Source organism: Mustela lutreola, chromosome 14 (genome assembly GCF_030435805.1).
Source record: "Mustela lutreola isolate mMusLut2 chromosome 14, mMusLut2.pri, whole genome shotgun sequence".
Classification (NCBI taxonomy): domain Eukaryota; kingdom Metazoa; phylum Chordata; class Mammalia; order Carnivora; family Mustelidae; genus Mustela; species Mustela lutreola.
In genome coordinates, this window is record NC_081303.1 from 40,925,039 (window position 1) to 40,949,937 (window position 24,899).

At 43.2% G+C, this 24,899-nt stretch overlaps 1 long non-coding RNA gene and 1 other non-coding gene across 2 annotated transcripts; both read left to right on the forward strand.

Moving 5' to 3' along the window:
• Nucleotides 1-1,734: 1,734 nt before the first annotated feature.
• Nucleotides 1,735-23,056, forward strand: LOC131814814 (uncharacterized). Its single transcript, XR_009347465.1, has 3 exons — nucleotides 1,735-2,450; nucleotides 19,965-20,048; nucleotides 22,796-23,056. It is a non-coding gene; the product is annotated as an uncharacterized LOC131814814 (long non-coding RNA).
• On the forward strand, nucleotides 11,350-11,456 carry LOC131815397 (U6 spliceosomal RNA). Its single transcript, XR_009347710.1, has one exon. It is a non-coding gene; the product is annotated as a U6 spliceosomal RNA (small nuclear RNA).
• Nucleotides 23,057-24,899: the final 1,843 nt, after the last annotated feature.

The following is a 24,899-nucleotide window of genomic DNA, read 5'->3' on the forward strand; positions in this document are numbered from 1 at the left end:
ATACGAAACCAAAAACTTTAAATGAAGCATTTAAGTGGTTTATTAATGAATTTGAAGTCACTGATCAGAACTGCCATGCATTGCGTAGTTAGCTATGTATCCGGCCCTCGACATGCACAATGCCAGGTGAATGTCCTCCTCATTATCTCAGGTCAGTAGAGATACTGTCCCCATTTTACAGATGGAGAATTAGAGGATCAGAGAGGTTAAGCAGCTTGGTGACAATCACATAGTAAGTCGTGGAACCGAGCCCCAAAACCTGTTTCACCCGTCTTTAGGTGTCTTATCCCAACCACCAAATATCAGAATCTTAGTGTAGAAAAGAACTTTGAAGGTCACCTAATTCAATTGCTCATCCCAAGCCAGAACTTTCTTTTATAGCAATGATTTACAGACTCTGGCAGGTTTTGATGGGTCATCTTAAAATCATTAACAAACCAACAAAACTAAAAAACAAGTTCTGAGACCACTTCCCTCTCTCACCTCTGCCCCACCACCAGCGCCTGCCTTTGCCTTCGCTTTCTGCTTCTGGGGCTTTGCACAGAGCTCTGGAGATTCATCTACAAAGGCTTCTGAAGTGTTTCTCCAGCCCAGCCAGGGTGGAAAGTGGGGCCCCACAGCACCTCTAGGGCACCCAGGAGGAAGAAGGAATAAGAAATGGGTTGGGGAGGGCAGAGGAGGGTTGCTGGCGTAATTGAGCTCGAGGCTCGGAGGAGGGAAGGTAGGAGAGCACAAGGCTGTACAAGAGACTGGCTTTCAGGAACTGGCAGGTCCATTTTTTTTTTTTTTAAAGGGAGTGAAGAACATTATCATCATTTTTTTTTAAGATTTTATTTACTCATTTGAGAGAGAGACAGTGAGAGAGAGCATGAGCGAGGAGAAGATCAGAGGGAGAAGCAGACTCCCCATGGAGCTGGGAGCCCGATGCGGGACTCGATCCCAGGACTCCGGGATCATGACCTGAGCCGAAGGCAGTCGTCCAACCAACTGAGCCACCCAGGTGTCCCATCTTTTTTTTTTTAATGAAATACCAAACAGAGCTGCCTCAGGAGCCCGCACCTTGCTCCTCTCCTGTGAGCCGCCTGAGCAAACGGGCTACAGTGAAGTCAAACCCGAACTGATCTGAGTGTGGTGCTTCGTGTTTATTTATTTATTTATTTATTTATTTTACTCACTTGCTGATCTCTAGGGCACCGTGAATTGCTGCTGTCTCTCCATCAGAGTGTTAGGAAAAGATAGGTCACTGGGGGAAATGTCCAGGTTGGGGTTGGCTCTCTGAGATGCGCGTGGGAGCTCACATACTTGCTGTCCTGGAAATGGCCCTCAGGGACGGGGCGCCTTGTGGCTGAGGATCTCTAAATCCTATGTAATGTGAGTGGTGGCCGACGCCCCCTAATGCCCAGATCGCAGATCCTTGTGGTTGTGAGCTGGCTCTGGCTCCCTATTTGGCCTTTGACTTTCTAGAGGTGAACAGGTGATTATTTGAAGACTTGGGTGTCTGTGTGTAGCTTGAGTCTTTGCTTCCCATTAAAGTGAAAACATTTATCTGGCCAAATGAAGCCACTCTAGACTATTCTAAAAGCAAATGTCCTTTAGCTATTTTGTGTCTGATGTTTGTCTTCCTGTGTATTCTCTCTTATCTGGGGACTTTGTGGATTTCCTAAAAAATCAATATATGAGGCTGAAAGGAAGTTCACACGAGCTACGCGTAAAAGCTGCATTGAGAGAGAGAGAGAGAGAAAGGAGAAGAGTCCCTCAGCAAGTGAACATCCGTGTGCCTAGCCCTGTGTTGGGAACGGTGAGCACTCAGGCAATCAAGGCAAGTTCAACGCTCAGTGGCTCCCACAGATACTGGAGGGGACAACACAGAAAGAAAGCCACACGAATGGATTCTGGTCAAAGGTCTTGGGTTTAAGTCTTAACTCTGCCCAGTATTCGCTGCTTGGCTCGTCACTTACCCACGCTGAACCTCATCTTTCTCAGCTGTCATCTGGGCATAGGAAGAGATCCTCTCTGTGAGAGTCAGGTGAACTTGCAAGTGATCGATGAGGAAGGCCAGTGCAAGATCAGAGAAACAGAAGGACAAGACGGTTCCGAGTATGGGCGCGGAAGCTGAGCTCCTGTAAATGAAGACCGTGCAGGGGACAGCTCTTGCCCGCTGGAGGACGTGCGTGGGCGGTACGTAATTAAGAGCTAGAACATTACTATGTGCCCAGAAGATCACAGTGTGGTGTACTGATGAGTGCCAGCAAGGCTGAGAGGGTCTGCCGTAAAGACACCTGTTTGACCTGGTTGGACCCCGTGTTGCCTCAAGTTCTTTGAACATAGACTCGTTTCATTTCATTTGATATTTTTGTTTTGTTTTTACCTTCCATGCTCACCTGTGTGGCTGGAGATCTGACAACTCGTGTTGGGCAACTCGGATCCTGATGAATGTCCTTTTTCCATAGGTGAGGAAATAGGCCCAGAGAGGGAGAGGGGCTTGGCGGATGTCCCATGTGTCTGGCTGGAGCTGCCAACGCAGCCCTGCCCCTTCGTCCTCAGCCACTGGCTGCTCTCTCTGACTGAGCACCGGTGACTTGTTGCAGGTTCATTCACATGTTTCAACAGTCAGAGAGACCTCGCAACCATCCACTTCGCGTCTGGCCGCACTTTATAGGTGGTGTGGGTTTTATTTCTTATCGGCCAATCAGTATAGAGCATTCCTTCCTCCCTTGGGTCAGACCTTTCCCTTTTAGAGCCTTCTTTTCCTTCTCTTTTTTCTTGCTTTCAATTCCAGGCCACGTGCATGCAAGTGTTTTCTGAAATGCAGTCAGCATCACACTTGATACCATCTTTAGGAACTAAAGGACTTCTTGGCTTCCGAAATAATGGGTTCCATTAAACAATGAATGTATCTGTTAAGGAAAGAGTGCGATCTTTGCATCTAAAACTAGCAGCTTCGTCATGTTGGTGTGTCTTTGTGTTGGGGTGGAGAGCAGTAATACAGGCAAGTGTTTACAGAATGCTAAATTCATTCACTGTTAAAAGGACACATGTGGAAATGGTGCCAAAGGCTCTTTAGGGTTTTGAGATAGGGACATTTTAAAACCATTTGTCTTATCTTAAATTTTGCCTTAGATAAGATGCCTTCAGAGTGAATTCTCTTCACAGCTGTTCGCTTTCCTCAAAGCGGGTACACTTGAAGCCCTTTGTAGCACATTTAGATCAACTTTTTGACAGAAACAGTGATTTTCCTGACTTTATTTTATTAATGTGCTTGTTTGCATTGACCAGCTTAACCAGCTGTTTTGGATTCCTGTGAACTCAGGGTCAAAGTGCTGATGCAGCTGAAGAATTGTAGAAATTAATCCTGGAAACGGCAGCAAAAGGAAATAAGAACCTAAGCCTGAGTCCGTGCTTGGTAGGCTAAAGCTGATCAATTTCCCGGTCCCTAATTAAAACAAGCCACCAAACACAACAGCAGCATAAAATCCAGGGCTTTTCCTGGTGACGAATGCGACCAGTCTGCAAATTTCTCCTCGCTGGGAACAGAGATTTGGTGTGCTACAGCCGCTAAACAGAAAGCTTGCTGGCAATTTATGTTTGATAATCTGTATATATCTCCTCCCTGCCCAAACGCTGCCCCTACCTTACCTTCATCCCCCAACATACACACCCATTGAAATTAAGCCAACAGAATGAGAGAGGATGTTTCCTTTGTTCACAAGTATGTCTTTGAAGGGTGTCCATTCCTGGATATTGAAAGGGTAAACAAATATGGCAGGCTACCTAAATCTTTTATATTACTTGAGTTGTGAAAATTTGCATGTGAACCATCTGCTTTTAAATTGAATCCAAGCTTTCCATCAATTAGCACCATAATTTCAGATGTAATGTAGGTTAACTTCTGATTGATCTTCAATTAACACTAGTTCTTAACCATTTACTTTATTTGGAATGCATTTTCCCCTCCCAGATATATCAGGAAGTTGTAGAAAGACCTTCCCGCTTTTGAAATGCTGATAGCTCTTTCAGGATGAAAGAATCCACATGTCTCCCATCCTCCTTCCCTTCCTGAGTTTCTAAGAGCCCAGGTAATACACAGTCAGTAGAATGAGATTTTCCAGAAGAGCATCAAGGAAATAGCTAAGAAGAATCTCATTTCATGGCACACGTGTGCTGTTGTTGTTTTCACTTGACGTATTTAGATGGGGATGTTCACAAAATAAGTCACGAAATCATTCCAGGAAGCCCCCAAAATAGCATTTGTAAAACCGAAGATTTGGTAATTATGTAAATCTGAAGGAATTTGGAGATTTGGCTCCTTTCCTAGGACACAAACTCTCAGGGTTTAAAGACAACTCAGATGTCCTCCAGCCTGTACCCACCGAGGGCAGGCCGGCCCACCAGCGTGTCCCTGCCAGATGGTCAAGCAGATTTTCCTTATTGTCACCATTGGACAAAGGTCAGATCCTACTGACGAGATTGTTGAAGAGAAATTCTGACAGCTCAGTAATGTTTATCCGTTGATACAATTCAGATACTTCTTTTGAAATACAGAATATTGTGCAGTGTTTCTAATAATTTCTCTATGGCTTATGCTAGTGTATGAGTGTGATATGTTATTCAACTTTTCTTCTGTAAGTTTGATTCATGGAAGATTTGTTACCTCCTTGCACGTGTAATTTTATCACAGAGGAGACTTTTTTTTTCCCCAGAAAAACACACACAGATCTTTTGCCGCTTTTGATGAGGTTACGTTCCAATAAACCTATCATAAATTGAGAGTATCATGAGTAGAAAATGCACTTAACATACCAGACTTACTGGACAGCATAGCTCAGCTTAGCCTAGTCTGGTGTTGTCGGGTGTCATCATGCAACAGGAAGCCTATTTTATAACATGTTGAATATCTTATGTAACTATTATGTAATTACTTATGTAATATCTTCTGTAACTATTGAACACTGTACTGGAAGGAAAAGACAGAATGGTTGTTTGTGTACAGAATGGCTGTAAAAGTACCGGTTGTTCACCCTTGTGATCACAGGGCTGGCTGGGAGCTGTCCCTGTTCAGCATCACGAGAGAGCCTAGTTCGCGTATTGATAGCCCAGGGCAAAGATCAAAATTCAAAATTTGAATTGTAGTGTCTACTGAATGCATATCATTATTGCACCATCATGAAGTGGAAACATGGTAAGCTGAACCATCATCGTAAGTTGGGGACTGTCTGTACTGGTTTTGTAATGATCACCATTATGAGCATACCATGTGCTTAGCAGCCCTGTCTGGGATGGTCCGCTTGGGTTTGGACCATTAAGCAAGGACAAGTTTTTTGGCTTTTTTTGTTTGTTTGTTCGTTTTTTTACATGAGAAGAATTTGTGATTTTTTTTCCCTTTCAATTATCTTCTCTATTTATTTTATTTATTTCTTTATTTTGATTATATGTATCACTGTTTCTCTTACCAGCATGCTGTGTTGAAAACCGAGCAAGGATCACTGCACTAGTTAGGCCGAGTAATCCTCACTGCTGTAGTACACCAGCCCGAAAGCTCGGTGGCTTTACCGCAGTTAGGGTTCACTTCTCACTCCGTCACCATTCAATGTACGTGTTCTTCAGTGGGTGGTGCTCCTGTTTTACTTCCGCCATGCTTCTCCATGTGGCTTGGAAGTGGGAAACAGAAAACAGAGTGGAAGAGCAAACATGGGAGTTTGGGGTGTCCTGTATCCACCGTTTCTTTGTGCATTCCGGGAGCTTAGAACTCAGTCACTGGCCAAACCCAACTGAAGATGGGCCAGGAGAAGAAACCAAGCTGTGAGCCATGACCAGTTTCTGCCACCCATGCAGTTAGATGTTATTTTACCTCTTTATCCTGGAGACCTATGTGTCCCCGATGAGTTCTAGAATTTCTATTGCATGTGTACTCTTGGTCTTCAGTGGAAAACAAATGAAGGGAATACAAGGTTTTTAGGAGCTGCCCTGAATTCTTGGGTATATACATTGAAAGAGAGAGCATGCAGGGCTCCAGTCTGCAGTGATCTCGGAGAATGTTCTCTGCATCTGGGAGTCCAATAAGGAAAATGTTTGCGATTAGACTCTCAGTACAGTGCCTCACCTTTTTCCAACAAAGATCTGCTCAAGACCACAGATGCCACTAAAGGGCACAGCAGATGTCTTAATGAGAACCAGCCTGCATGTGCCCAGGACTTAGTAGCAGTTGGTGGTGCTGCAAGTGGGGAAAAGACATGAAGTTCTTGGCAGTATTGTCATTCTGTGCCATAATGGTATCACAGAAAAGAAGAGTCAACAGCCTTCTTTTTATTTATTTATTTATTTATTTATTTATTTATTTATCAGAGAGAGATGGGGGGAGAGAGCGAGCACAGGCAGACAGAATGGCAGGCAGAGGCAGAGGGAGAAGCAGGCTCCCTGCTGAGCAAGGAGCCCGATGTGGGACTCGATCCCAGGACGCTGGGATCATGACCTGAGCCGAAGGCAGCTGCTTAACCAACTGAGCCACCCAGGCGTCCCTCAACAGTCTTCTTAAAGGAAGCCTTGAACGCCCATAAACTTGGCCTGGAAACTCCCACTCCTCCTCAACCATTCCCTAGAGAATATGATCCAGGAAGTAGGGCCTTGAAGTGGATTGTCTTAACAGGGTAGAAAATTAGCTAGCTACCTTCCTAAACCACTGAGACATCTTCTTTCCTGATTGTTAGTTTTTCATTTCAACCTATGTGAGGGGCTAGAAGAGTAGGTGGTGGCCTTAAGCCTTGTCCTTGTTTTACTTATATCTAGTGAATCTGTAGAACTTCTTTGTGAATCTAAGGGAAACCCCTGTGAAATGGGTCATTTGCTTAAGGGAAAGCCCCTTAAGCACTTGGATATTAATCTTCAACAGGACTAAAGTAAAGTGTCACTTACTCAGTGACCCCAGCTTATCAAAATGTAGCTCAGAATAAGGAACCAAGTGAAGGAGCCTCTCAGTATGAGAAGAGATGCCACTCACTGAACACAACAGTTGAGAAGGAGAGATTGTAAGGGCAAAGCTCCGCTTCCTACAGAAGAGGCCGTATAGTCTCAAGAAGATATAGGGCCCCTTACTTTGTCACAGGTAGCTGAGAGTTGTCTCTGTTCACTTGCTGAGAGTGACAGGGGTGTAGGGAGGCAGGGGGAGGGATGTGCTTCCATGAGCAAAACCATGCTGCCGTCCTGTGTTCACTTACTGAAGTCAGTGCCTTTAACTCGGTTCAAAATCACCCAGTCATCCTTTTGAATCCTTACTTTCAAGGTCGATATTAGCAAAATTGGGAGTATTTGTTCTTTTCCATTAAGTGATTCAGTTATAACATGAAATCTCTCCCTCTCTCTCTTTTTGTTCTTCCCTCATCTATGGTTGGAGACCCCGAGCTTAACTTTTTTTGCTGACCAATACATTTGCCCCCTTATCAGTGAGTATCTGTATGTTCACTTCTCTAGTTCTGCCTGAAATGCTTTACTTTATTTCCGTTTTTCCAAGAGGCGGCCAAAGGTTGCCTCTAATGAAACTTATTCATTAGGGTTTAGTCTTGAAACTTGGGGAAAATGGGGTCAGGATATCTAGACTTAAATACTCTCTGATAAGTAGCTTTAGTTAAATTAATGCCTGGTATGAGTGTCTGTTGCCTGGAGGGCATCACAGGCAGATCAGGTAGGTGAGAAGTTCATGGGCCTTTATAATGAAAGTGCCTGTCCTTGATCCCTGGGACATAGGGTGTAAGACCCAGCAGGCTGAGATGTAATTTATCCCTTACTGTGCCTGTCCCAGGGCCTTAACCATGATGGTCTCTTATCTTAATTCCTGATTTTCTGAGTGTGCAGACAGACGTTAGCCTGTAGGCCTGCCAGCAGAAGGAGAGGGAACCTCCATAGAAGGACAGGGAAAAGAAAGAATGGTTTTTCGATTTTAGGCCACTGTGAAATGCTTGAAGGGTAGAGGTCAGTGCATTTTGATCTCTGAGGAGATGAAATATCCTGAGTTAGCAGCAGAGGAGACACCCCAGAAAAACGCAGTTAACCTCTGAGTCTGCAAAGGACTTTTCCATAATGTGTGAGGGAGGGTACCAAGTGCAGAAGTTGGGTCTCCTTTGGGCGCCTGGGTGGCTCAGTGGGTTAAGCCGCTGCCTTCGGCTCAGGTCATGATCTCAGGGTCCTGGGATCGAGCCCCACATCGGGCTCTTCTGCTTGGCAGGGAGCCTGCTTCCTCCTCTCTCTCTCTCTCTCTGCCTGCCTCTCTGCCTACTTGTGATCTCTCTCTGTCAAATAAATAAATAAAATCTTAAAAAAAAAAAAAAAAAACGAAGTTGGGTCTCCTTCAAATCCCATTAGTGGGGAAAGATTTTCACAGCACCTTTTAAAAAAGTGAATGGCAAGAAACTGGATTTTTCTTTCCTTCTGCCCTTCCCTGGCCAATACCCCCTTATCCCCCCACCCCCGTGGGGGTGGAGGGAGGGGCCCTGAGCCACTGAGTTTGGAATAATGACACCAGAGCAATAATGAGACCTTTTTCAAGGACTGATTTGTCTGCAGAAAGGAGAAGTCATCAGGTATCCATTGTGAGAAGAGTCGCCTTCTCTTAACAATGGCTCTGATGAAGCTGCTAGAAGGTTCTTATCAGGAAGAAAAGACTCCCAGCCAGCAGGAGAAGGGGAGAGAGGGAAAAATGAAAGCCTACAAAACCCCCAAATCATCCTTCTGAGCTCAGTGCCGTGGAGAGGGGGAGGGGAGGCACACTTCCTGAATGCCAAGTGACACTGGCTGGTCAGTCCAAATGAGCCTCTAAAGAGATATTAACAAAGATGAGAGCGGGGCCAGCTTTCCTGCAGGCAGGCGTTTAGCAGGGAGTGTGAGTTCGGCTGCAGAAAGTGTGCAATCCTGCTTTTCTCAGGCTGCAGGAAATAGCTAGAGGTCATAACAGCTTATCTTTTAGCCTTTCTCCAGGGATTTTCTAGATCTGGGTCACAGGGCTACCCTTCTTTAGCTGGATTCTGGGAAGGAAGAGGAAACTCACAGCCAGCAGAGAGTCCTGACGAGACTCTAGGCCCGTTTTTTTTTTTTTTTTTTTTTTTCCCCCCTCGGCTACAGGTACTTGATTCAGAAACAATAGATTTTCTGGGTGCTTCGAGAAGGGAGACGAGAACTGGAGTTAATTTTGCACCTGTTGACTCTTGTTAGGAGCTTTACTGATTTGACTCAATTAATCCTCATCACCTCCCGAGACAGGTGACTCTGATCAAACTCTAATCATCTTGCCTTCTGTTCAAAATGCTTCATCGACTCTTTATATTAAAACCAAGTGAAGCTCTGGCCTTCCTCCACACCGAGAACCGAGAGCTTTGGCCATGGGGCCACCACGTCCCCTGCCCTTCCTCCCACTACTTATGCGTGTGTATCTCTTGCTTTAGTGTCAGGCCAGGTGGCTCCTTGATGCTTCCCAGTCCAGACATCAGTGCTCCACTTCCACGTCTTGCCTGTTGCTGTCCCCTCCACCTGGAATGTTCTCTTGACATCTTCTCCCACTCTGTTCACTTGCTAAAATCCTACCTATCTGGGGCACCTGGGTGGCTCAGTGGGTTAAGCCTCTGCCTTCGGTTCAGGTCATGATCCCAGGGTCCTGGGATCGAGTCCCGCATCGGGCTTTCTGCTCTGTAGGTAGCCTGCTTCCTCCTCTCTCTCTGCCTGCCTCTCTGCCTACTTGTGATCTCTGTCAGATAAATAAAGAAAAAATCTTTAAAAAAAAAAATCCTACCTATCTGTCAAAGTCATGTGAATTTTCCTCCTCCATGAAATCTTTATCAAAATGGAAGTAACTTCTCCCCCTCTGAAACGCCCAGGGCAGTTTTCCTCTCTCTTACAAGGTTTCTCGTATGGTCACTGTTTACTGTTATTTATGGTCTTATCAAGCACTCCATGGATCCATGAGTTCTTCAAAGGCAGCGGCTGTGTCCCGCCTATTATCTCTTTATCTTTCAGCGACTGACACACAGTAGGTGATCATTAAATAGTGATGGAATTGGATTTTCATTCGCATTCGGGTCTTTAATTTTGAAGTAGCATGAACTTGTCTTGCCATTTCTAGGTTGATTTGGGAGGCAAATTCATGGAAACAGCTGGGTCTGCAGAAGCAACGTTTAATTGCTAGATCATCACACGGAAGAGCTGTTCCTGACTGGCATCCTTAGTAGGGATGGGGGATTTTGGCTCCTTTCACCCCTTTTCCTTCTCCTCTAAAGAGAGTGGGCTAGAGCAATACAAAATGGAATTTATTTCATACTTAGCCTGCCTAGCACTTGTTACATTGTAAACTGGTTTAATCTTTGTAAGGATTCTTTGAAGGAAACATTACTTTCATTGTGTAGTTGAATAAACAAAGGTGTAACAAAGTTAAATAAGTTGCTTAAGGTCAAATAGCTAGCAAAGACTGATACTGATCCCAAACTTGTGTACTTGCCCACTATTCTATGTTGCCTCCTGGGCTCAATCCAGAGGATGTTCTGAAAAGGAATAGCCAAGGAACACATGTATCCTTTTAATTTCTGTAAGGTTTTGTACATAGTTTTCCATTCTTTAAGAGCTGACAAGAAAGTTTGGTTTCCTACTGTTATGTGAGAATATTCTGGACACCAGCGCTGCAGACTTGCCCTTCTTTGTTAAAGATGAAATTTCAAAAAAGTCCCTTAAGGGTAGACTGGGTGGATAATAGGAGGTAGCAGTGGTCCTGTATCTGTGGACCCTCATAATACCTGAGGCTGTCTTAGTGATCATCACACCCAGGAACTGCTGGCCAGGCAGAAAGACTATGGGTGTTACAGTCAGAAAACTGTGGTTCAAAGCCCATCTCCGCCACTGACCAGTCAAGTAAAATTTGAGGAAGTTATGTAAACTTCGAGGGCTCAGTATTCTCATCTGTAGAATAGAGAGCATAATAACTCCTGGATTGATTGTTCTTAAGGATCAAAAGAAAGGACTAGATGTGATGAAATGACTACGGAAGAGTTGAAATTGCCACCATGATGGTTGAGCCACAATTAGAGCATCCTTTAAACATGTCTTCTAGATGTGTTCTCTTATCCCTCCTGAAAGGGACCAGATCCATGTGATACAATGTTTTATTTTAATGCCTTTCTGCCTCCCTGCAGGAAGCTTGCCCAGCCGAATCCTTCAACTAAAGGAGCTCCCATTCAGATCGCTCCTGCGCAGATGTCTCTCTGCCTGCCTTGCTCCATAGACATGATTTATGGAAGAATCTTGGTCAGAGGGCACTTGGACAAAGACAGAGCAGAAGAGGCAACAATGTACCCATTTTTAAAGATACCAAAGTGTGTAGTGCTCACTTCTGCAGCACACATATGAAAACTGGAATGATACAGGGAACACTAGCCCAGCCCCAGTTTAAGGATAACACATAAATTCATGAAGCATTTCATATTTAAAAAAAAAAAGAAGAAGAAGAAGAAAGAAAGAAAATACTGTAATGTTTAATAACTTGCCTGCGACCATGTGGTTAGTTAGTAGCAGAACTCCAAATCAGATCCCAGGACTCCTCTCACTACACCAGAAAATAGCCGCTTAGAAGAGAACTTGTCCCGGCCCAGGGAAGAGGTGACAGTCCAGAGGTAGATGAGATTAGTTTTTTCTCCTCACCTCTAATTTCCTGTGATTTCTGTAGCCCAGCTACATGCTAATGGCTTGGCAGAAACTTCAAAATTAAACTTGTGAGAGCAATCACTGTTATTGGACCTCTAGGCAATTATAGTAGCTGTCAAAGGTTTTAAAGCCAACATCCAGCCTGACCCTTTCCAAATGACTCAAAAGTGGCATTTTAATGAGAAATGAAAGCAGAAAAGGTGTTTTTAATTTTTTTTAAATAAAAGGTTCTTTTTTTTTTTTTTTAATAATGGTCAAACTGACTGAATTTTACTGCCTATCAAAGGGTATGGGTGGGATTGTGAGACTGAGGACCAGAGAGCCCAGGGCTGTTGACTTTTGTTTGTAATGGCAGCTCCCCAAACCTCTCCCACCGCAAGCCTATTATGAGAAGCCCCACAGAGGAGCATCGAAGGATTAGCACCCGGTTCAGCTGTATGCTCTTGAGTGCATTTGGGATAGTAGAATTACCAGCGCAGGTCCATCTGCACTTTCTTCTTTATCTCTGGGTCTGGTTAAGGCTAACCTGTCAAGATGGAGCTACTTTTGGGGCGCCTGGGTGGCTCAGTGGGTTAAGCCGCTGCCTTCGGCTCAGGTCATGATCTCAGAGTCCTGGGATCGAGTCCCGCATCGGGCTCTCTGCTCAGCAGGGAGCCTGCTTTCCTCTCTCTCTCTGCCTGCCTCTCCATCTACTTGTGATTTCTCTCTGTCAAATAAATAAATAAAATCTTTAAAAAAAAAAAAAAAAAAAAAAAAAAAAAAAAAAGATGGAGCTACTTTTAAAAATCTATTTATCTTTATATCTATCTATCAATTATCTATCTATCATCTATCTATGTATCTATCTATCTACCTGTCTTCCAGTTTTATTGAGATGTAATTTACATGTAACATTGTGTAATTTTAAGCGTACAAGGTGAGGATTTGATACAGGTATATACTGAAAAATTATTAACTGCAGTAAGTTTAGTTAACACTTTCACCACCTCGCATAATTACCATGTTTTGTTTTGTAGTAAGAACATTTAAGATCTGCTCTCTTAACAACTTTCAAGTAGTCTATAATACAGTACTGTTAACTGTCCATTAGATCCCCAGAATTTCTTCATCTTATAGCAATTTGCTTATCTTAAAAAATGATTTTTGTGCTTTTTTTTTCAAGATTTTATTTATTTATTTGACAGAGAGAGAGAGATCACAAGTAGGCAGAGCAGCAGGCAGAGGGGGGAAACAGGCTCCCCGCTGAGCAGAGAGCCCAACGCGGGGCTGGATCCCAGGACCCTGAGATCATGACCTGAGCCGAAGGCAGAGGCTTTAACCCACTGAGCCACCCAGGCACCCCTGTGCTACTTTTTTAAAAGACAAAGACAAAATTCACACGCCATAAATGTACCCCTTTAAGATACATGATTCAGTAAGTTTTACAGCGATCACCACTGATTCCAGGACATGTTCATCACTCCAAAAAGAAAGCTGTACCCATCAGCAGTCACTTCCCATTCTCCCTTCCTCAGGTTCCAGGGTGAGCGGGGGGCTGAAGCTATGCGAGCCCCTAGGGAACATCCAGGGCTGGGGGAGTCAGCCTGGGGCAAGCTGACTCAGGGGTCCTGCATGAAGTCAGGCACTCACTTCACCCTGCTTTCATGCAGCAGGTGTTGCCCTGCAATGGGCTACCTGGGCTTGGGAGAAGGGGTGGGGGTGATGTAAATTTCTCTTTCCTTCTCCCTCCAAGTGTCCTTTACTTCTTTACTCCTGTGCTTCACAGAAACTGTGAATCTTGTGAAGGTGTTTTCCTGTGCAGATAGGTGTTCATATGGATGTTTCTGGGAGAAGAATAAGCTTTAGAAGTTCTACGCTGCTGCTGTTTTGCTGATGTCACTCCCTCCCTTTGTAGTCTTGATTCTATTTTCCCAGTGAATCATGGCGTTGGACATGTTGTTTTTGTTTTGTTTTTTGTTTTGGTTTTAAGAGAGAGAGTCCGCACATGTGTGAGCAGGGGCAGGGTCGAGGCAGAGGGAGAGGGAGTGAGAGATTCCTAAGTAGGTTCCACACCCAGTGCCGAGCCCTATGTGAAGCTCCTCCTCAGGACCCTGACTGAGACCATGACCTGAGCCAAAATCAAAAGTCTGACCCTTGGGGCGCGTGGATGGCTCAGTCGTTAAGGGTCTGCCTTCGGTTCAGGTCATGATCCCAGGGTTCCGGGATCAAGCCCCACATCGGGCTCCCTGCTCCTGACGGAGCCTGCTTCTCCCTCTCCCTCTCCCACTGCTTGTGTTCCTTCTCTCGCTGTGTCTCTCTCTGTCAAATAAATAAAAATCTTTAAAAAAAAAAAAAAGTCTGATGCATAACCCACTGAGCCACCCAGCCGCACCACATGGTGTGGAGCATTTTTAAATGCATATTGGTCATTTGTGTATCTGTGGAGAAATGCCCATTTAGATCCTTTGCCAGTTTTAATATTGGATTATTTACCTTTTGCTATTGAGTGGTATGGTTTCTCTCTATTTTCTGGATACAAATCCTAGATACATGATTTGGAAATACTTCCTTTCAATTTGTGGGATGTCTTTTCATTTTCTTGATTGTTTTTGAAATACAAACGTTTGAAATTTTAACACCATCCAATATACCTATTTTTAAAATTGTGTTGTTGATATTTTGGTGTCTTATTTCAGAAACCACTGCTTAATCTAAGGTTATGAAAGATTATGCCTATGTTTTTCTTTAAGAGTTTTATAATTTATTTATAATTAGCTCTTAACTTTGGGTTTTTGATCCATTTTAAATTAATTCTTCTCTGTGGTATGAGGTTAAGTTCTTACTTCATTCATGTAAAGGTAGTCTAACTTTTGCATGTGAATATCCAGTTGTCTCGGCATCATTTGTTAAAAAGAATATTTTTTTCTTACTCAATCATCTGAGCAACCTTGTCAAAAGTCTGTTTACCATAAATTTAAGTTTTGTTTCTGAACTGCCAATTTTAGTCCATTGATCTATATGTGACATTTATACCAATACCATATTTGTCTTGGTTATTTTAACTTTGCTTTGTTCTGTAGTTTTAAAACCAGAAAGTGTGAGTCCCCCACCTTTCTTTCTCTTTTCCAAGACTGTTCTGCTTATTCTGAGTCTCTTGAAAAATTCTGGGACCTGTTTGTCCATTTCTTCGAAAAATCCAGGCAGGATTTTGGTAGGGATTACACTGAATTTGTAGATCAACTAGGGGAGGATTACTGTGTTTGCAATATTAAGTCTTCAATCCATGAACATTGACTATCTTTCAAATTACATAGGTAATTTGAAATAATGTTTTCTTTAATAATGTTTTGTAGTTTCCATTGAATGAAACTTGCATTTCTTTTCTTTTCTTTTCTTTTTTTTTTTAAGATTTATTTATTTGTCAGAGAGATAGAACATAAGTAGGGGGAGCAGCCGGTAGAAGGAGAAGCCGGCCAAGGAAGAGGCAGGCTTCCTGCTGAGCAGGGAGACTGATGAGGGACTTGATCTCAGGACCCTGAGATCATGACCTGAGCCAAAGGCAGATGCTTATCTGACTAAGCCACTCAGCCATCCCGAAACAAGTATTTCTTTTATAAAATTTATTCCTAAGTATTTTATTCTTTTTAACGGTAGTATAAAAATAATCATCTTAATTTCATTTCTGGGTAGTTCATTGTAAGTGGGTAGATTGTCTGATTTTTGTATATTGATCTTGTGTCCTGTAACCTTGCTGAAGTTGTTTATAAGAACTAGTTATATGTGTGTATTTTTAAATATTTTCTATATACAGTCTAAGTAACTTTTATTCCTTTTTATAACCTAATTTCTTTTGGTTAGAACCTCCAGTACAATGTCAAACAGACATCATAAGAGCAGACAACCTTGTTTTGTTTCTGATCTTAGAGAGAAAGCATTCAGTCTATTGACATTGTGATATTACTTGTGAGGTTTTCTTAGAGGCACATTATCAGGTTGAGGAAATTCTCTTCTAAGATGGTTGAGTGTTTTTATCATGAAAGGGTGTTGGATTTTGTCAAATGCCTTTTCTGCAATTATTGTGATGATCAGGATTCTCCCCGCCTTAATTCTACCAATATAGTGTATTATATTGATTGATTTTCATAACTTGAACTTACTTTGCATTTCTGGAATAAATCCCATTTGGTCATGTTGTATAATCCTTATGTTATGCCTCAGGTCTCCCCAAATCATGGGCTCCAAGCTCAATTGGATAAGAAATGCTTTGTAAGGTTATTGAAGCCATTAGTTTGACCCTGTTGTTAAATAGGAAAATGACCTGGGTGCCTGGGTGCCTCAGTGGGTTAAAGCCTCGCCTTTGGCTCAGGTCATGATCCCAGGGTCCTGGGATCAAGCCCCGGGTTGGGCTCTCTGCTCAGTGGGGAGCCTGCTTCCTCCTCTCTCTCTGCCTGCCTCTCTGCCTACTTGTGATCTCTGTCAAATAAATAAATAAACTCTTTAAAAAAAAATAGGAAAATGACCTGACTTCAACAGCTAGATTGAGTTCAAGTTAAGATACCTCCACTTGTTTGGAGGTATGAAGGTACAGTGTTTGAGCACTGTAACTATATAATGTCATCTCCAGGCCCAAGTACTGAACCCAGTCTGGTGTATAGTAGGCACGCGACCAGCAATTTTTAAATGAATTAATCCAGTCATTCAGGAATGGATTTTAAAACAAACTCTGCTTCCGTGGAGGGACCTCTTCTATACTTCTGAATTATGGGAGGTTGTGAGGTGAGACTCTGGAGAAGCAAATATACCCCATGTAGCAGGTCTTCTGCAAACACTAATGATGAAATCCTACCTTGTGATCACAAAGACTGGTTTGAGAGGTGAAAAAAACCAACTTGAATTTAGAAATCAGGAGTTTTTTTTGGAGTGTATTTAATTTGATGGCTGTTTTATATACTTCTGGTTGTTAGATGTCAATACAACACTTATTCTCCCCCGTGTAGCTATTTTCTGTATTTTCTCAGCTCTGTGCTTGTGAGAATAATGTTAACCTTGACCACTGTTTTCTTCCTTAATGACTTACACCGTCCATGGCAGAAGAGTATGGTGGATCTCTGTTGAATAAATAGGTGAATTACAAATATACGTGGAATGAAGGGTAGATGAATGCAAGAAGAAACCAATGGAACCGGCCTTTCTGCTGAGAATCTGCATAGCCTCCCACACTCTATGTTTGAGTCAGTGCCCCTCCTACCTCCATCGCCCCATCTCTTCCTCTAATTCCAGTTCCTCCTTCACCCTATAGAAAGTTACTAATCAAGGTGCAGGCCCAGAGAGTACCAGAGGCATTACCTCAGGGCAGGAGCTCAGACCCCCTCCCCAGATGTAGACAACACAACTGTATTTTGGCAAGCGTCAGAGGTGACTCCCATGCACAGTCAAGTCTGAGAGCGATCTAAAAACGTGGCCGGTTGCTTGCTCTGGAGTTGTTTCAGTTTCACATGAATCATGGTCTCCTTAGGTACGGTTCAACCTTAGATAGTGAGAATCAGCATGAAAGGGTTTATCCCATATTCATAAAATGAAATCAGCAAATAGTTTTTTAATCCCTATTGAACAGGAGAGTTGGCATCCCTTTCTGTGCTGAGAGGAGATGAGCCTGTCTAGTTGCTCTTGCAAAAAAATACCTCAGGAATGGCCTACAGGGACTTCCAAATTATCTGAGTCATCCTTTTGGACTCGAATTCTTTGACACATCAGTTGGGACAATGCAATATTGTGAATTACATTAGCAAAAGTCAGAAAAACAGATATTGAATAGACCAAGTTCAATTTTGATGGGGGAGGAAGCAAGGAAAAAAAATAGTCTTAGGGTCAGAGATAGTAAAAAAAGGTAAAGGTTGCTTGTGGGCCTCTGCAGGGACAGTGCTAGGACCTGGGGATGCTCTGCTCTGGGTGGGGGTGGGAGGAGAAAGAACTCAAGATACACTTCATAACCGTCACCATCTTACACCCATCTGGGTTTGGCTGCTGAACCAACGCAATAGGAGTTTTCTAACTCAGGCTTGATTTTCCTTTAATAAGAACAACCCCAAAGGATTCTTGGTGTGGCACACTGGCAACGGTGGAATAAGACGTGCTTTCTTCTCCAATTTCTTTGGAGAGATAAAGATTGATGGGCAACAATGCAAACATCTTCCTGGCACAGATGGGCCAAGCATTTTGCTCGGGGCAGTTCAGTGCTAACACACTGAAGACAGTTCCAAGAACCACATCAGAAGTGCTTCAGGGAATGACGGAGTTGGCTAGGAAAGGAATAACAACAGGAGCTATGGACTGGCTGGCTAATCACCTCTGGGGAGCCAAGCCGCAAGGCTGTGCTCTTGTGGGGAATACTACAGGGAGTTTGCCTGGGCTGTAAGGCTTAATCGAAGTCAATGTAAGGTCAAAGACTACAGGAAGAGTAGCTCACACTCATGGATTTACAGGGGACCCTCCCTCTCTTCTTTCTCTCCCCCTGGTGTGTTAAACACGTTTCTCTTCTTTGTGGTGTGTGCGTTTGTAATGTAAGAAATCTGAGAAGACAACTTGAAAATTGCCTGAAGCAAGACCACTTGGTGTGTGCTAACCTAAGCAGATGACATGAATGCAACACCCAAGCCGTCTTTCAATTTCATGCACCTTGATAGGTGGACACCATTTGGAGAAAGTCTTTTGTGCAAAATGCTGGAGTGTGTGTAGTGTTGGGGGCCAAGAGCGGGGCACCCCAAGGTGGGACACTTTAGTATGAAGATGACGTGGACTTAAAAAGGCAATCAAAACCCAGCAGATTCAGGAAAAGCTCTTTACTTCCCACACAACTGCCCCCAAAGAATTTAGATAGAGGACCTGCTCCAGAAAGAGAGTTATCACCACGGATAACTATGTTTTGGTATGAACTGTGCATGGTGGACAGGGAGGAACCTAGCAGAGTCCTCTTTTTGTCCCGTTGTTTCAGTGTAGCGCAGCAAACATTTCTCACTTACCCTTTCTCATTCTCCCTGAAGATAGCACTCTTTTCCTTTGAAGTCCCAGACCCCTACTCCCTTCTTCTTAGTTCAGGATGACAACTATCTCTCATTTCATCTGACTGTCTCTAGAATTTCCATGTCTGGGTGGATTCCCTGTACGTCCACTATTAAATTTGATTTTTTCCCCTGTTAATCTGTCTCAGGTCAATTTGATTCTTAGTCCAGCTAGAAGGTTCTTGAAGCGGTCAGGATATTCTTGCTCCCTGACCATAGAAGGGGCATAGCTTTTTCCTTATTTCTTTTTTGCTTGCTGTAGAGGAGTAAACAAATATTTTCTTCTTAGCCTTTGAAGTTCTCAGCTGGAGCTCTGTTAAAAAAAAAAAAAGACTAACTAGAGAGAAGCATACCCATTTATTTAATATAAGTTTTACAAGATAAAAGAGCTTTCATAAGGAAATAAAGATTGAGGGGAGCCTGGTTGACTCAGTCCATAGAACATGCAACTCCTGATCTCAGGGTTGTGAGTTCAAGACCCACACTGAGTGTACAGATTACTTAAAAACAAAATCTTTAAAAAGAAAAAAAGATCAAAGGCAATGAAATTTTAGTGGTTTTTTTTTTTTTTTTTTTTTTTTGTCATTCATTCATTCAAAAATTCCTCAGGGCTCATTATCAATCAAAGTATACTCTTCATGCCCTTCCCCTATCTCGCCCATCCCCCACCCATCTTCCCTCTGGCAAACAGGGATATGAGCTAAGTGTAGCAAACAAGGAGATGCTCTACAACGCTCATTTATTTGGACTCTTCTTGGAATCACTCAGTCTTGGAGCTAGGATGCCTCTTTCAGGCATAGGGAAGGTGCTTCCCACAAGGGTCTTAAGACCAGCTTCAAGGGAAGGTCAGGAATTCCTCCCTGCAAGAACCCTTTCTTAAATTCCTTCAGCCTAAAATGTTCCAGACACAAAGGCACTATATTTGGGGGCAGGGTGTTTTTTTTTTTTTTTTTCCCTTTCCCTGAATCCTGTCATTTCTGAAAGAACAGTAAGATAGTGAAGGCTTTTAACTTAATTTTTAAATCCACTGAACAGTTTGGCAGGTGAACAGAGAGTGTGGGGGCTCTTTTGATTGGATAAGGAACCACTGTCATAATAATATTTTTAAGTTGTTTTTCTTGTTTTTTAATAGATTCAAGTGGACCATTATGAGAACACCGCCATGGTCAGTGGTCAAGGGTGATTCCTGAATCTGCTGCCAATACGCAGGAATTAACTTTTGGTTTAAAAATTTTTTTTCTTTTTTTTTTTAACCAGGTTCATGTACCCAATTCTAAGTAACGTGGCTCCCCTGCTCCTTTGGATACAACGTCAGTTAGGTGTGTGACCTCAGCAGTGCAGGTGAGGAATGACTGGCTTAGATCTTTAGCTTTTGGGTGAGAGACTGGAAATTGAGATGCAAGCTGAAGGGAGAAAGCTGGAGAGCTAGGAGCTGAGCTGAGCCATAAACCTTCCTGGCAGCGGCCCTGAAGCTTCACCACGGCTCTGCAGACAGAGGGGACGTGGACGCTTGAGCGCCATTATTGATGGGGAGCACCCCAGGAGCTGGTCTGGAAGAAACAGCCCTGTCCTGTTTCTCCGTAGAAAGGGCTGTAAACATTTACGAATCCTGAGCACTTCCCGCACGCAGCTGGCTGGGTTTTCAAAAGCAGATTGTTCCCTTGCCCAGCACACCGCAGGCCACTCATAAACACTGCCTCCTTGGAAAATCTGCTGACTTTGATTTCATTTCCCTGCGTCTCCCTTTGACTTGAGGAACTGGAGTTTCAACTGAGCCAACTCCTCCTTCTAGGGTCGGTAGGACACCATGAGGATGGAGGGCCAGCCCTGTGTGGTGGGTTTTTGGCAAGCAGCCCCCTTTCAGGAGAGGGCGTCCATCTCGTGTGCGGGGAAGCATTCATGGCGCTGTGAAAGGAAGCCGGTTAGTCATGAGGTAACCAAACTCCTCCGGAGTGGGAAACAGGAAGCTGAATGACACGCATCCAGCCACAGATGTACTAATTTAATTTCATGCCTCAACATCAGCTGCTCCTCTCCACTTAAAAGGAACATTTGCATCCATCTGTCATCATCTCTCCCTTTCATTTTAAAATCTCTGTGCTCTCTTTTCTTTCCCTTCACCTCTCCCCCTCCCCACCCCAACTTGATGAAATAATGGGGCACATTTAAAATCCAAAGTCAGGCAATTCAAATTCTGAACTGATGTGATTTTGTTCCATTCTGAGTCAACCTCCGAAAGAGTGTCTGGGGAGTAGAAATCAAGGGGCCAAACAAAAAAAGCAAGTGAGAGAGAGAAGATTTCGAATGCAAATCAACCTTCTCAACCCATTTGAAACAACCTGCTGTGAACTGGGCTAGAACGTATGGCCCATTAGCACCTTGTTAGGCTGTCAGAGTTGGAGCAGCTTAACCGGGTGATAATGGGGAAGAAATGGCTTGAGACCTTTTCCCTCCCAGCCCCGGCTTCTTCCTATCCTACCCCACCCACGCCAGGACCCCAGGCCTGTGGCTGCTAAGAGTAGCTCAAGAGAAAATGAAGGTGTTCTTCATGAAACACATCGTGATAATTGTTAAAAGCACCTTTCTAGCAAAAAAAGAATGTAGAGTTTAATTTCAGTTTTTTTGGAGTGTGAGGGTTTCATTTTTTTATGGGAATCTTTTTGGGCTTGTTCTCTCCTGCTTCATTCAATACTGAGCTTTAGTTTAAAATAAAATAAAAAAAAAAGATGTTAAAGACGACATGATAGAATCTCAGGGATTAAATCTTAATCCTCATAAAACAAATCCTCAACTATGAACTATATGGTTGACGTGTTGCGGAACATGGACTGGATCCTGGCGGAAGAACCAAGTGGCACTCGGAGATTAGGGGGATGGGAGGTTTATTTAACACCAGTGGGATCAGAGGAGGTTGTTCTCCAAAGCTCTGAGCCCGAGCACAAGCAGGGAGGGGGATTTATACCCTTCTAGTTCCACATACTTGGTACTTTGGGCATGCGTAGGAAACAGGGTAGGAAAGAAGAATCCAGAAGGGCTTTGAGACAGGGACAGGAATTCCCTGGCTGGTTTGGTCAGCCATTTTGGAGTACAGTTTTTCCCTATGAGATGCACCTGCCAATAAACATTATTTGCAAATGTTTTTAAGAATACAATACTTGCTTTATTTGGAGCAAGGATTCAGAGAGGGGAGGGCTTGCTGGAAGATCTACCATCCTCTTGTCTTCCTCTGCTTGGGTGGAGAGCAGCGTCAATGGTACTATCTCTAACATCATCGTGGCTAGACTGTAGAAAAGCCATAGCTCTTGCTGATGAGATGCTTACTTCTAGATATCAAAGTTATTAGATAGTCCATTACCAGGCAATAGGAATATTTTCTTTTTTCCATCCTAAAAATGCAGTTTATCAGGTTTAGTATAAAATAAGCCAGAAGGACCTTACTGATTTTGATGAACCATTAGAGAGGACATTGGGGAGGTAAAATCTGTTTTAGGGTTTTTGCCAAAAGGTTTAAGTGAAATGATGGTGGCTTTAAGGTCGGGCGTGATGAGCTTGGACTAATTTAGGGTCAGTGACCTGATAGACTTGGGACTTGTGCCCACAGAGGGGTGGGGAACAAGCAATAACCTTATGATTTAGTGCGGAGAAGGTCCGGAAAGAATAGTTACCGGGACATCTCCCAAACAAACTTTGCTGTTTTCAAACGAAACTTCTTTGAAAGTATTTTTATTTATTCTGTTGTCGTTACCAGGATGGTTTTTATGTGGTTTTGCTTGGAGTAAGGGGATAGATTTCATAACCTCTTAAAGTCACCAGAATATTTCTATGCTCCCAGACTATGCTTAAATACCAACAAGGATAAATGACCCAAGGGTATTTGTTTTAGTGTTCATTTCGGTGCAGAGGTAGGGATTAGGATTTATAATACTAGGACAATTCTTTTGTCTCTCTGTCAGAATAAAAAACGAGTAATAAATAGCCATATTATACTTAATTTTATAAAAGTGCAAAGTAAGTGCAAAATTTTGCAAATTTTTCAATCGTGCCATGTAAGTGCTAACCACTAATAGTCCTTTGCTTTCACTCCTAAGGGAGATTTCTCCCCCTTTTTTCTATAGGCAGGATCCCTGAGGCTAACCCGCCATCCCGCTATTCTTCAGGGATATGGAAATGTCCCCGGGACAGCTGTACTCTGCTGGCTGAGGAGCCCACAAGGTTAATGAACACCCACAAAGACTGAGGAGGCGAGCAGCGTTCTCGGCGCGATGATTAGCATGCCAGCATTCTTTCCTTTGTGGTAATGATGGTCAAGAAGGTGCCTGGCGATAGAGGGGAAAATGGAGAGTTTCTGCTTCTTCTGCCTCCAAAGCTTATTAAAATTCATTTTCATTCAAATAGCCATCGTCTGATTTTCATCATCAAATAAGCACACACTGTACATATTTAACAGGCAGGAGACCTGTGCTGGGTTCATGTCGTTTTGAAGTGAAGGCCTGTTCTCTTAATGACTGTCCATGCTTATCTCTGCATGTAAATTTCTCCCCTTCCTCTTTCTTACCCTAGCCACTTGCCTGCTACCCTGGTTCTGGGATCTTTGATAGGCAGCCCAGATGCCTATTATAATGATAATTCATTTGGAGCGGAAAGGAATCTCCTCCACTCCTCTAGCTCACTATAAAGGTGAAGCCCTCGGGAGGGCAGGCTGGGAATGAACAGGTTTACAGAGTTATTTTTCCCTCTACAAGAGGCAGAAGACAGGATGGGGGAGGGAGGTCTCACTTCTCTGTGTTGGGTTTTCCTCCCTTTGGAGCTGGCCTCCATTCCCAGACGTGGCAATTGTCCTCTCGTGTTTCTGGGGACTGCCATCCGCTGGAAGGCATTTCGGCTTGGGCAGTTTTATACCGAACAGCTGCTGGGAGCAGCTGGGCCTGCCCTACTGTTGTCAGTGAGAAACCAAGTGGCAAATGTGAGTGTACCAGGCTTCCTTAAAGGATGTGTGTGATCTGATAATACAGGGGAACACAAAGATGTTGGCCTCTCTTGTGGTGTGCCCGGTAGACCCTCTTAAGTCTCATTTTATTTTATTTTTTGTAAACTCAAGAGACACACAAAATCCCTTTGAAAGCTTTGGAAATCCCAGAACATGATCAAAAAGGGTATCAGGAAAGCAATCATACCAGTATTGAGAGTTTTATCAGACTCATGACAAGATAGCTTTTTCTAACATGATTCAATTTGTAAAATATCTCATTACAATTATAGTCCAATTGGAGCAGGACAACTAGTAACTTCCTTTTCTTTTCTTTTTACGTTTTTCTCACCTGCCTTAAAAGAAAAAAAAAAAAACAAAAACAAAAAACGACTTTAGATCTAAAATAATCCAACTCGGTCTCATGGGTTGAAAAATCATCTGTGCATCTGCAGAGTCCTGGTGTAGAGGGTGGGGGAAGAAATTAGCTTTACAAAGCATATGCTGCACCAAAATATAAGATAAGTGAGATCTGGGATAAAGCAAAGAAAAATATTTCTTGCTCAGGGTCTGGTTCTTGTGATTTCTTTCTTCTGTTGAAACATATTGTGTCTCCTAATTTTAGACATTTGATTATTCGGAGGAAGTTCATTCTGATGAAACAGTTCTCCTGTTTTTCAACAAAGAAATTGGACAAGTTCAGAAAGTTTGTCTAAGATCCTCATCTGAGTGTCTGGAAAGAACAGTTGATGGCAGGAATTGCCAGGAGCTCGTTTCTAGCCTTCGGGGTCACCTAAGAGTTGCCTGGCCTCCCCTCATTTGGGCACCAAATGACCTGACGATATCTGACTTTTTATTGCTTTGGACACATTGTTTTTCTGCTTAGGGAATGTCACTCATGGCTGGTGGAACAATGAGAATAAACTTGTATAGATGTAGAATTATGAGAGTAGCTATTTCAACCTCATCAATACCTAGGTTGGCAAACATTCCCCTTTCTTATTTGTAACAAAAGACAGCCCAGGCAAAGTGAAGGATTCCAAAAGAGGCAATATGGATGAAACCATTTATTAGATTTACAGGAGCTGAAGGGAAGTGCTAAAGCTATCCATCTCCTATATTTTATGGAGAACAGGACCAATGACTCAGACTATCAGGACCGTATCTGCAAGGCAGAATTGAAATCCCAAAGTAAACTGAGAATAAGTGCATGAATTTTAGAAGAA